Here is an 11,437-nt window from a genome sequence, read left to right on the forward strand (position 1 = left end):
TCTGGTACCAGAGAGAACACTGGGGACCTACCAGTGAAGAGGACAGCCTTATGAGGCTGGCCAGAAGACTAGAGCCAGAGTCCAGGCTCCTGGCTCTAGAAAAAGAAAGGAGAGAGATGGGTTTAGCACCCATTAATGGTGGCAGCAATAATAAAAATAAGCATAGGGAGGAAACTTTTGACCTTAAAATCCCCAAAGGGATTGTCCCTAAATTTGAGGAAGGTGATGATATCACCAAATGGTTCACAGCCTTTGAGAGGGCTTGTGATATCAGAAAAGTAAAGAAACCTCTCTGGGGGGCACTCCTGTGGGAACTGTACTCTGGTAACTGCAGAGACAGGCTTCTGACTCTCTCTGGGCCAGAAGCAGGATCCTATGACCTCATGAAGAAAGCTCTGATTGAGGGATTTGGATTCACCACTGAGGAGTATAGAATTAGATTCAGGGGGGCTCACAAAACCCAGACCCAGTCCTGGATTGATTTTGTAGACTTCTCAGTGAAGACACTGGATGGTTGGTTAGCTGGACATGGTGTGCAGGATTTTACTGGATTGTACAATTTATTCATGAAGGAACATATATTAAATAACTGCACAAATGAAAAGTTGCATCAGCATTTGGTAGACCTAGGTCTAATTTATCCCCAAGAATTGGGAAAGAAGGCAGACCACTGGGTCAAGACTAGGGTGACAAGGACAGCCACTGGGGGTGAACAAAAGAAAGTGGTCGCAAAACCACCCCAGGGGAAATGTGGTATGAATCCCCAAGATAAAAAGTCTGAGGCTTCCAAAGGGTCACAAAAACCTGTTCAGGTGGGTGGGACCCAAACTACTCCCTATGTGCCTCAACCCTATAGGGGGAATAACTATGATCCCTTAAAGGCCTGGTGTAATAACTGTAAGAGGTCAAGACACCTAACTGTATCTTGCCCCCACAACAAAGCCCCTAAGGCACCTGGGGCAGCAAGTATACAAATGGGATCAGAGGTGTACCCTGAGCAAATCTGGGAACACACTGAAGCAAGTCTAGTCTCCTTGGGAGAAGTGGAGTTTGCCACTGTAGCTGTGTGGCCCCCCAACTTAAAGAAATACTTACAGTACCCCTGGGTGAATGGAACTAGGGTAGAAGCTCTGTGGGATACAGGTGCCAGTGTCACTATGGTGAAAGACACACTGGTTTCCCCTGAGCAATACGTGAGTGGGAAGTCTTACCCAGTCACCAACGATGACAGTGTCACCACTAGTCATCCCATGGCCATGGTGACATTAGGCTGGGGGGGTTACTGGCCTGAAACAGGTAGTGGTCTCTCCAAAGTTGCCAGCTGCATGTCTGCTTGGAAATGATCTGGAAACCTCAGCCTGGGCTGAGGTTGAGCTAAAGGCCCATGCAGCCATGCTGGGCATCCCTGAATTGGTGTGTGTGCAAACCAGAGCACAGAACAAGAGAAAGGGTGAAAAAGTAGGTCTGGAGCCTGAAATAATGGCCCAACCAACCAAGAGAAAAGGTAAGAAGACCAGGGAACCAGCTTCTACACAGCAAAACATTCAGGACCCCTCTCCACAGGGATAGGATTTGGATACCCCTGAGGGAACTGAGTCCATGGAGCTTGGCCCTTACCAGGTTGAACTCTTGGGCCCAGGGGGGCCCTCTAGGGAAGAGCTGTGCCAGAGTCAGCGAGACTGTACCACTCTTGAATGCCTGAGGCAGCAAACTGTGTCAGAAGCAAGGGGAGATGTCAGTGGTAGCCACAGAGCTTATTGGGAAGAGGGATTACTGTATGCTGATGCAAGAAACCCCACTCCTGGAGCCACCAGGAGGGTGGTAGTGCCACAGAAGTACAGGGAGTTCCTCCTAACTTTGGCTCATGGCATCCCCCTAGCTGGACATCTGGGGCAATCCAAAACTTGGGAAAGGCTAGTGAGTCACTTTTACTGGCCCCAGATGCACCAAAAGGTGAAGGAGTTTGTCAGCTCCTGTGTTACCTGTCAAGCCAGTGGCAAGACAGGTGGCCACCCAAAGGCCCCCCTCATCTCACTACCAGTGGTGGGGGTCCGCTTTGAAAGGGTAGGAGTAGACATTGTGGGTCCACTTGAACCTCCCACAGCCTCAGGGAACAAATGTATTCTAGTGGTAGTGGATCATGCCACTAGGTACCCTGAAGCAATTCCACTTAGGACTACTACAGCTCTTGCAGTAGCCAAGGCCCTCCTGGGTGTCTTCACCAGGGCAGAGTTTCCTAAGGAGGTGGTTTCAGACAGAGGTTGCAACTTCATGTCTGCTTACCTAACACACATGTGGAAGGAGTGTGGAGTGCAGTACAAGTTTACTACACCCTACCACCCACAAACCAATGGCCTTGTTGAGAGATTCAACAAGACATTGAAAGGTATGATCATGGGTCTCCCTGAAAAACTCAAAAGGAGATGGGATGTCCTGTTACATGCCTGCTTTTCGCTTACAGGGAGGTACCACAGAAGGGAGTAGGTTTCTCACCCTTTGAACTTCTGTTTGGTCATCCTGTAAGGGGACCACTTTGTCTTGTAAAAGAAGGCTGGGAGAGGCTTCTTCAAGAGCCCAAACAAGACATAGTGGACTATGTGCTTGGCCTAAGGTCCAGAATGGCTGAGTACATGGAAAAAGCATCCAAGAACCTTGAGGCCAGCCAGGAGCTCCAGAAGCACTGGTATGACCAAAAAGCTGCACTGGTTGAATTTCATCCTGGGCAACAGGTGTGGGTTTTGGAGCCGGTGGCACCAAGAGCTCTCCAAGATAAATGGAGTGGCCCTTACCCTATCCTAGAAAGAAAGTGTGAGGTCACCTATCTAGTTGACATGGGCACTAGCAGGACACCAAAGAGGGTCATCCATGTGAACCGCCTCAAGCTCTACAATGACAGGGCTGACATCACCATGCTGATGGTGACTGATGAGGAGCAGGAAGCAGAGAGTGAACCTCTCCCTGACCTCCTCTGCTATAGCCCAAAAGATGGGTCAGTAGATGGTGTGATCTTCTCAGACACCCTCTCTGCCCAACAGCAGATTGACTGCAAGCAAGTCGTGCAACAGTATGCTAGCCTCTTTTCCCTGACCCCTGGTCTGACAAACTGGTGTACCCATGATGTGGACACTGGTGACAGTGCACCTGTCAAAAACAAAATCTATCGACAGTCAGACCAAGTCAAGGAGAGCATCAAAGCTGAGGTCAGCAAGATGCTGGAATTAGGAGTCATTGAACCCTCTGAGAGCCCCTGGGCCAGCCCAGTGGTTCCGGTCCCCAAACCTCATCAACAAGGTGAAAAGAGAGAGATGAGGTTCTGTGTGGACTATAGAGGGCTCAACTCTGTCACCAAGACAGATGCTCACCCTATCCCAAGAGCAGATGAGCTGATAGATAAATTAGGGGCTGCCCAATTCCTCAGTACCTTTGACTTAACTGCAGGGTACTGGCAGATTGGCATGGCCCCAGGAGCAAAAGAAAAGACAGCATTCTCCAACCCTGATGGGCATTATCAGGTTACTGTGATGCCCTTTGGGTTAAAGAATGCCCCTGCCACTTTCCAGAGGCTGGTGAACCATGTCCTGGTTGGGCTGGAGTCCTTTAGTGCAGCTTATCTTGATGATATTGCTGTCTTTAGCTCCACCTGGCAGGATCACCTGATCCACCTTGGAAAAGTTTTAGAGGCTCTGCAAAATGCAGGTCTCACTATCAAGGCATCCAAATGCCAGATAGGGCAGGGCACTGTGGTGTACTTGGGCCACCTTGTAGGTGGAGGCCAGGAACAGCCCTTGCAACCCAAGATCCAGGCCATCATGGACTGGGTAGCTCCAACAACCCAGACCCAAGTCAGGGCATTCCTTGGCTTGACTGGGTACTACAGGAGGTTTGTGAAGGGGTATGGGTCCATTGTGACCCCCCTCACAGAACTCACCTCCAAGAAGATGCCCAAGAAGGTTAACTGAACAGTTAGTTGCCAAAAGGCTTTTGACACCCTAAAAGAAGCAATGTGCTCAGCTCCAATTCTAAAAGCTCCAGATTATGCCAAGCGGTTCATAGTGCAGACTGATGCCTCTGAGCTAGGGATAGGAGCGGTCCTATCCCACACCAATGATGAAGGCTAAGACCAACCTGTTGCTTTTATAAGCAGGATGCTACTCCCCAGAGAGCAGCATTGGAGTGCCATTGAGAGGGAGGTCTTTGCTGTGGTTTGGTCGCTGAAGAAGTTGAGGCCATACTTGTTTGTTACTCACTTCCTGGTTCAAACGGACCACAGACCTCTCAGATGGCTAATGCAGATGAAAGGGGAAAATCTAAAATTACTAAGGTGGTCCATCTCCCTGCAGGGAATGGACTTTGAAGTGGAACACAGACCAGGGACTGCCCATGCCAATGCAGATGGACTTTCCAGGTTCTTCCACTTAGACAATGAAGACTCCATAGGGCAAGGTTAGTCTCATCACCTTTCGTTTAGGGGGGGGGGGGGGTGTGTGAGAAAGTGCCATCTTTCTTGCACTACAAAAGGGGGTGGTGATGGACGGAGCATCAGAACCAATCAAACACTCACACCCAGTCAACAGATCTGGGTTTGATCCATCACCGTTCTTTAGCCCACTCTGCCAACCCAGTTCAGACATGGCCATATGCAAATCAGTCTGACCCTGTGCCTCATGGGAACAGTCCAGCCCGAACTGCAAGCCATGTCTTCCCTGGACCGGAAACAAGCTTCCTAGGACCGGTTTCTGGCATTTCAGTCGTCTTCAGCCAGGCTTGCTTGAATCCAGTGGCAAAGTGAGCAAGGGACTCACGTCTGAGCATACCCTGCCAACTTATGGCGAACAAAGCGGTACAAAAGGGGGTGGTGATGGACGGAGCATCAGAACCAATCAAACACTCACACCCAGTCAACAGATCTGGGTTTGATCCATCACCGTTCTTTAGCCCACTCTGCCACCCCAGTTCAGACATGGCCATATGCAAATCAGTCTGACCCTGTGCCTCATGGGAACAGTCCAGCCCGAACTGCCAAGCCATGCCTTCCCTGGACCGGAAACAAGCTTCCTAGGACCGGTTTCTGGCATTTCAGCCGTCTTCAGCCAGGCTTGCTTGAATCCAGTGGCAAAGTGAGCAAGGGACTCACGTCTGAGCATACCCTGCCAACTTATGGCGAACAAAGCGGTACAAAAGGGGGTGGTGATGGACGGAGCATCAGAACCAATCAAACACTCACACCCAGTCAACAGATCTGGGTTTGATCCATCACCGTTCTTTAGCCCACTCTGCCACCCCAGTTCAGACATGGCCATATGCAAATCAGTCTGACCCTGTGCCTTATGGGAACAGTCCAGCCCGAACTGCCAAGCCATGCCTTCCCTGGACCGGAAACAAGCTTCCTAGGACCGGTTTCTGGCATTTCAGCCGTCTTCAGCCAGGCTTGCTTGAATCCAGTGGCAAAGTGAGCAAGGGACTCACATCTGAGCATACCCTGCCAACTTATGGCGAACAAAGCGGTACAAAAGGGGGTGGTGATGGACGGAGCATCAGAACCAATCAAACACTCACACCCGCTTTGTTCGCCATAAGTTGGCAGGGTATGCTCAGATGTGAGTCCCTTGCTCACTTTGCCACTGGATTCAAGCAAGCCTGGCTGAAGACGGCTGAAATGCCAGAAACCGGTCCTAGGAAGCTTGTTTCCGGTCCAGGGAAGGCATGGCTTGGCAGTTCGGGCTTGACTGTTCCCATAAGGCACAGGGTCAGACTGATTTGCATATGGCCATGTCTGAACTGGGGTGGCAGAGTGGGCTAAAGAACGGTGATGGATCAAACCCAGATCTGTTGACTGGGTGTGAGTGTTTGATTGGTTCTGATGCTCCGTCCATCACCACCCCCTTTTGTACATCTTTCTTGCATGGTATGCCCCCACTTTTTGCTGAATTGCTGAATGTACTTTGACTGAGTGTGCCCTGGACTCCTGCCAATCAGGTGCCCAGGGCCTATGTTCCTTCCCTAAAACAAACAAAACCCAAATTGGTAAACCCTGGGCACATGTCAGCCCCTGGTAAATGGTACCCTAGGTACCCAGGGCCTTGTGACCAGGGAAGGACTCTAAGGGCTGCAGCACTCATTGTGCCACCCCTAGAGGCCCTGTACCCTTACACACACGCACTGCCTTTGCAGGCGGAGTGTTTGGGTGCAAGACAAAAACAAAGTCAACATGACACACATCCCTGTGTGCCATGCCCATCACCTACACTGCCAAGGCATACATCAGCCACCCCTCTAGCTCGGTGCCTTATGTCAATGGTGTGGGCACAGGAGCAGGAGCCCTGTGCCCCTACAGTACCCAGGTCCATTCCTGAGCACTGTAAGTGCAGTGCTGCCATTTAAGAGTACATGGTGCTGAGAGCTCGTCAAACACGAACTCCACAGCACCATAATGGCAACACTGAAGACTGAGAAGTTTGGTATCAAACTTCTCAGCACGTTAAACCTTATGTACCAAGCACCCCAGAGGGCATCTTAGAGATGCCCCCTTAAACCTAACCTACAATCCACATCTGCTCTGAGGCTGCCTAGGCTGCCACACAGCAGACATGTTGCTGGACCCCTGGGTGGGAGAGCCCCTGCTCTCCTGGGCCTGCAACAATGCACATCCTGGGCGAGGTGCTAAATCTCCTCCTCCAGGATGGGCAGGGGGGAAGCTTCAAAGGCATGCCGCCTCTGTGAGCTTCCCCAGGCCACTGCAACCCCCCACTCTGGCGGGAAGCTTTGGCCGGAAACCCCAAATAAGGACAGGGGATGTGCCAGCCTGCCAACCCCACCCCTCAGGTGGGGGAGGCGAGGTGAAGCACATCCCCGGGCTCTCGCCATCTCGAAGATGGGAAGCCCTATCCTATCAGTACTAGGCTACTGCCCCCCTCCCACAGGAGAAAGGCAGGATAGGGGGTGTACCCACCCCAGGACAGGGACCCATTCACCTACCTGTAACGCCCCTAAATCTAGTATTTAGGGGCACCCTAAACCTTCCTTCCCCAGATTCCAGATTCCAAAATACAAAGAAGAGCAAGAAGAAAGAAGACCTGCCCTGCAGCTGCTAAGAAGAGGAAGACACCAACTGCTTTGGCCCCAGCCCTACCGGCCTGTCGACCATCGATCCTGCTCCAACCCGGCATGTCTTGTGGCCAGCAACCTCACAAACCCCGGAGCACCTGGCTACCTTTTGGCTCAAAGCCCCTGGGATTCCCATGGGTAGAGGCTCTACTCAAAACCTACCTCTAATCCCTGGCAGCAGCCCGGAACCGCGAACCCCGCACACTCTGCACCAGTCAAGCCTGGCCAGTGCCGGAGTGAACAAAGACCACGAGGACGACCCCACGGCGACTGTGACCCCGAGTCCGGCACCCAAGGACCTCCCTCGACACTCCTGAAGAAGCCTGCAGCCTCTGAACAAGGTGCACCCCCTACCGCGATCAACAGAGGGTAAGATTTCCTAACACCAAAAGGCACCCCTGCACGCGGCGCCCCGTGGGCTCCTGTGCCGAATCCCGGGGTATCTACCTATTCTCCAACTACCCAACTTACCTCTCGAAGTAGTGGTGGCACCTGAAGAATCCTAGTCCCTGAGCTTGCAGTCTTTTTCTAAACCGGAGATTTCCCATTGAAATCAATTGAGCGCCCGAAGGCTCAAAAGCACCCTGCACCCAGCTGCCCGAGTGGCCCTGACAGTGCAACCTCTAAACCTACCTACTTCCCCACTTGCCCTGAGTAAGTGACCAGGAGCCCAGCTCCCACAGTCGCGTGGCTTGCCAGTCACCAGCCACCAACTAAGGCCCCCCTATCCCTCATAGGATAACATTGGGCCTAACTCTCTCTGCACCCGGCCGCCCTAGAGTCGCTGAGGGTGAACCAACTGTACCTACCTGACCCTGGGGGACCCCTGAGTCTATGCCCAGAACCTCAACTCTGCCAGTCGAGTACTTACCTTTAAACCGATAACTCTATTTTCTTCATAGGGTAACATTGACTGGCTTTTTCCTGAAATTTCTTCTAAGTGTGGACTTTTCAAATCTTAAAATATTCACCAAAAATCAGCCAAGTAACGAAAACGAAAATACTCACCTGCTCTTAGGTGAGCTCCCAGTGCTGGATCGTGGTACCCAGCACTGACTCTGAAAAATACTTATAACTGTACTGCCCTGTGACCCAATTTTCTTCCATAGGAAATCATTGACTGTTTTTCTGTGAAATTTCTTCGAAATGTCAGTTTCTGCAATCTTTAAATATTCTTTAAAAATCGTATAATATCTGAAAACGTAATTACTTACCTGTTTTGGATAAAGGTCCCAGTACTGAGTCTAGGCACCCAGTACTGGATTACAAAAGTAACGAGAACATACTGTACCTGCAACTTTAATTTTCTTCCATAGGGAATCATTGATTGTTTTCTTTGAAATATTTTCTGTGTCAACTTTTGAAATAGTTAAATATTGTTTAAAAATCATTACAGTAATTAAGTCGACTTTCATCACTTGATTCTAAGTACTGACCCAGGACTGAATCTAGGATCCAGTCCTGGAATTCCAAAACTAATCCTAAAAGTAATCTGTTGCAAATAACTTGAAATTTCCATTGAGCTCAATGCATTGTGGTGTTTAAAATAGATTTGCCTATTGCAACCACTTGTAACTGTTTACAAAAGTCAATTGCATATTTCAAAAGTATTTATATAAAACATCTCATTCTGAGAAAGTACATTTTAAATCCAATTGTTGGTTCTAAAATAAAACAAGCATATATTTTTTATATATAAACCATTGGCCTAGAGTTCAGTTATTGAGTGTGTGAGACCATTTGCTGACTGAGAGTGTACAACAAATGCTTTAAACTGTCCTCTGATACTGCCTTACTGCTCGACCAAGCTACCCCTTTAGAGAGTAAGGTTATATCTAACTTTAGCCTCTGTCAAACCCTTGGGGACTGTGGACTCTGTACACCCTGTACCTATTAAGGAACAGTATATACAGAGCCACTTTCTCACATTGGTGGATCAGCGGTGGGATACAAACTTGCATTTGTTGGACTACTTAGTTACCATCTGATCACACGACAGAACTCTTAAAATTGCCTTTAGAATTCTGATTGGTCGTTTCCAAAATTACTAAAAGTCTTGCTAGGGCCTTGCTTAAGTCCCATTAGAATTTTAGAAAAATAAAAGTCACTATAGTCAGGGTAGAGGATTAGAACTGTCAGGTTAGAATGACTCAAACAAACCCAACTGTTAGTGACAATAATAACATGGACCTGGTGGAGGAGCTCGACCTCACACCTTACTTACACTTGTCTTTCAAGGAATTGAGGTCCCTATGCAAACTTAAAAATTTACCAATGGGCCTGCATCCAACCAAACTAGGGCTCCAGGAGCTCTTGGCTGAGTATGCTAAGGACCACCCATCTGAACATGGTGATGGCCAGTCAGATGAGGAAGGGGAAGCAGAGGAGGTTGACAATAACCCCCCCATACTATCCCCTAGGGAGGAGAGGGCACCCATACCCTTCAATCCAAGAATTAGCATCTGGGCACCTAGAGATAACACAGGTGACTCTGGTACCAGAGAGAACACTGGGGGACCCAGCAGTGAAGAGGACAGCCTTATGAGGCTGGCCAGAAGACTAGAGCTAGAGTCCAGGCTCCTGGCTCTAGAAAAAGAAAGAAGAGAGATGGGTTTAGCACCCGTCAATGGTGGCAGCAATAATAAAAATGAGGATAGGGAGGAAACTTCTGACCTTAAAATCCCCAAAGGGATTGTCCCTAAATTTGAGGAAGGTGATGATATCACCAAATGGTTCACAGCCTTTGAGAGGGCTTGTGATATCAGAAAAGTAAAGAAACCTCTCTGGGGGGCACTCCTGTGGGAACTGTTCTCTGGTAACTGCAGAGACAGGCTTCTGACCCTCTCTGGGCCAGAAGCAGGATCCTATAACCTCATGAAGAAAGCTCTGATTGAGGGATTAGGATTCACCACTGAGGAGTATAGAATTAGATTCAGGGGGGCACACAAAACCCAGACCCAGTCCTGGATTGATTTTGTAGACTTCTCAGTGAAGACACTGGATGGTTGGTTAGCTGGACATGGTGTGCAGGATTTTACTGGATTGTACAATTCATTCATGAAGGAACATATATTACGTAACTGCACAAATGAAAAGTTGCATCAGCATTTGGTAGACCTAGGTCTAATTTCTCCCCAAGAATTGGGAAAGAAGGCAGACCACTGGGTCAAGACTAGGGTGACAAGGACAGCCACTGGGGGTGACCAAAAGAAAGTGGTCACACAACCTCCCCAGGGGAAAGGTGGTGAGAATCCCCAAGAAAAAAAGTCTGAGTCTTCCAAAGGGCCCCAAAAACCAAGGTGGGTGGGACCAAAACTACTCCCTATGTGCCTCAACCCTATAGGGGGAAGAACTATGATCCCTTAAAGGCCTGGTGTAATAACTGTAAGAGGTCAGGACACCTAACTATATCTTGCCCCCACAACAAAGCCCCTAAGGCACCCAGTACAGCTACTCCTGGGGCAGCAAGTATACAAATGGGATCAGAGGTGTACCCTGAGCGAATCTGGGAACAGACTGAAGCAAGTCTAGTCTCCTTGGGAGAAGTGGAGTTTGCAACTGTAGCTGTGTGGCCCCCAACTTAAAGAAATACTTACAGTACCCCTGGGTGAATGGAACTAGGGTAGAAGCTCTGAGGGATACAGATGCCAGTGTCACTATGGTGAAAGACACACTGGTTTCCCCTGAGCAATACGTGATTGGGAAGTCTTACCCAGTCACCAACGCTGACAGTGTCACCACTAGTCATCCCATGGCCATGGTGACATTAGGCTGGGGGGGGGGTTACTGGCCTGAAACAGGTAGTGGTCTCTCCAAAGTTGCCAGCTGCATGTCTGCTTGGAAATGATCTGGAAACCTCAGCCTGGGCTGAGGTTGAGCTAAAGGCCCATGCAGCCATGCTGGGCATCCCTGAATTGGTGTGTGTGCAAACCAGAGCACAGAGCAAGAGGAAGGGTGAAAAAGTAGGTCTGGAGCCTGAAATAATGGCCCAACCAACCAAGAGAAAAGGTAAGAAGACTGGGGAACCAGCTTCTACACAGCAAAACATTCAGGACCCCTCTCCACAGGGAGAGGATTTGGATACCCCTGAGGGAACTGAGTCCATGGAGCTTGACCCTTATCAGGTTGAACTCTTGGGCCCAGGGGTGCCCTCTAGGGAAGAGATGTGCCAGGGTCAGCGAGACTGTCCCACTCTTGAAAGCCTGAGGCAGCAAGCTGTGTCAGAAGCAAGGGAAGATGTCAGTGGTACCCACAGAGCTTATTGGGAAGAGGGATTACTGTATTCTGAGGCAAGAAACCCCACTCCTGGAGCCACCAGGAGGGTGGTAGTGCC

Source organism: Triturus cristatus, chromosome 1_1, assembly GCF_964204655.1.
Source record: "Triturus cristatus chromosome 1_1, aTriCri1.1, whole genome shotgun sequence".
NCBI classification, from domain to species: domain Eukaryota; kingdom Metazoa; phylum Chordata; class Amphibia; order Caudata; family Salamandridae; genus Triturus; species Triturus cristatus.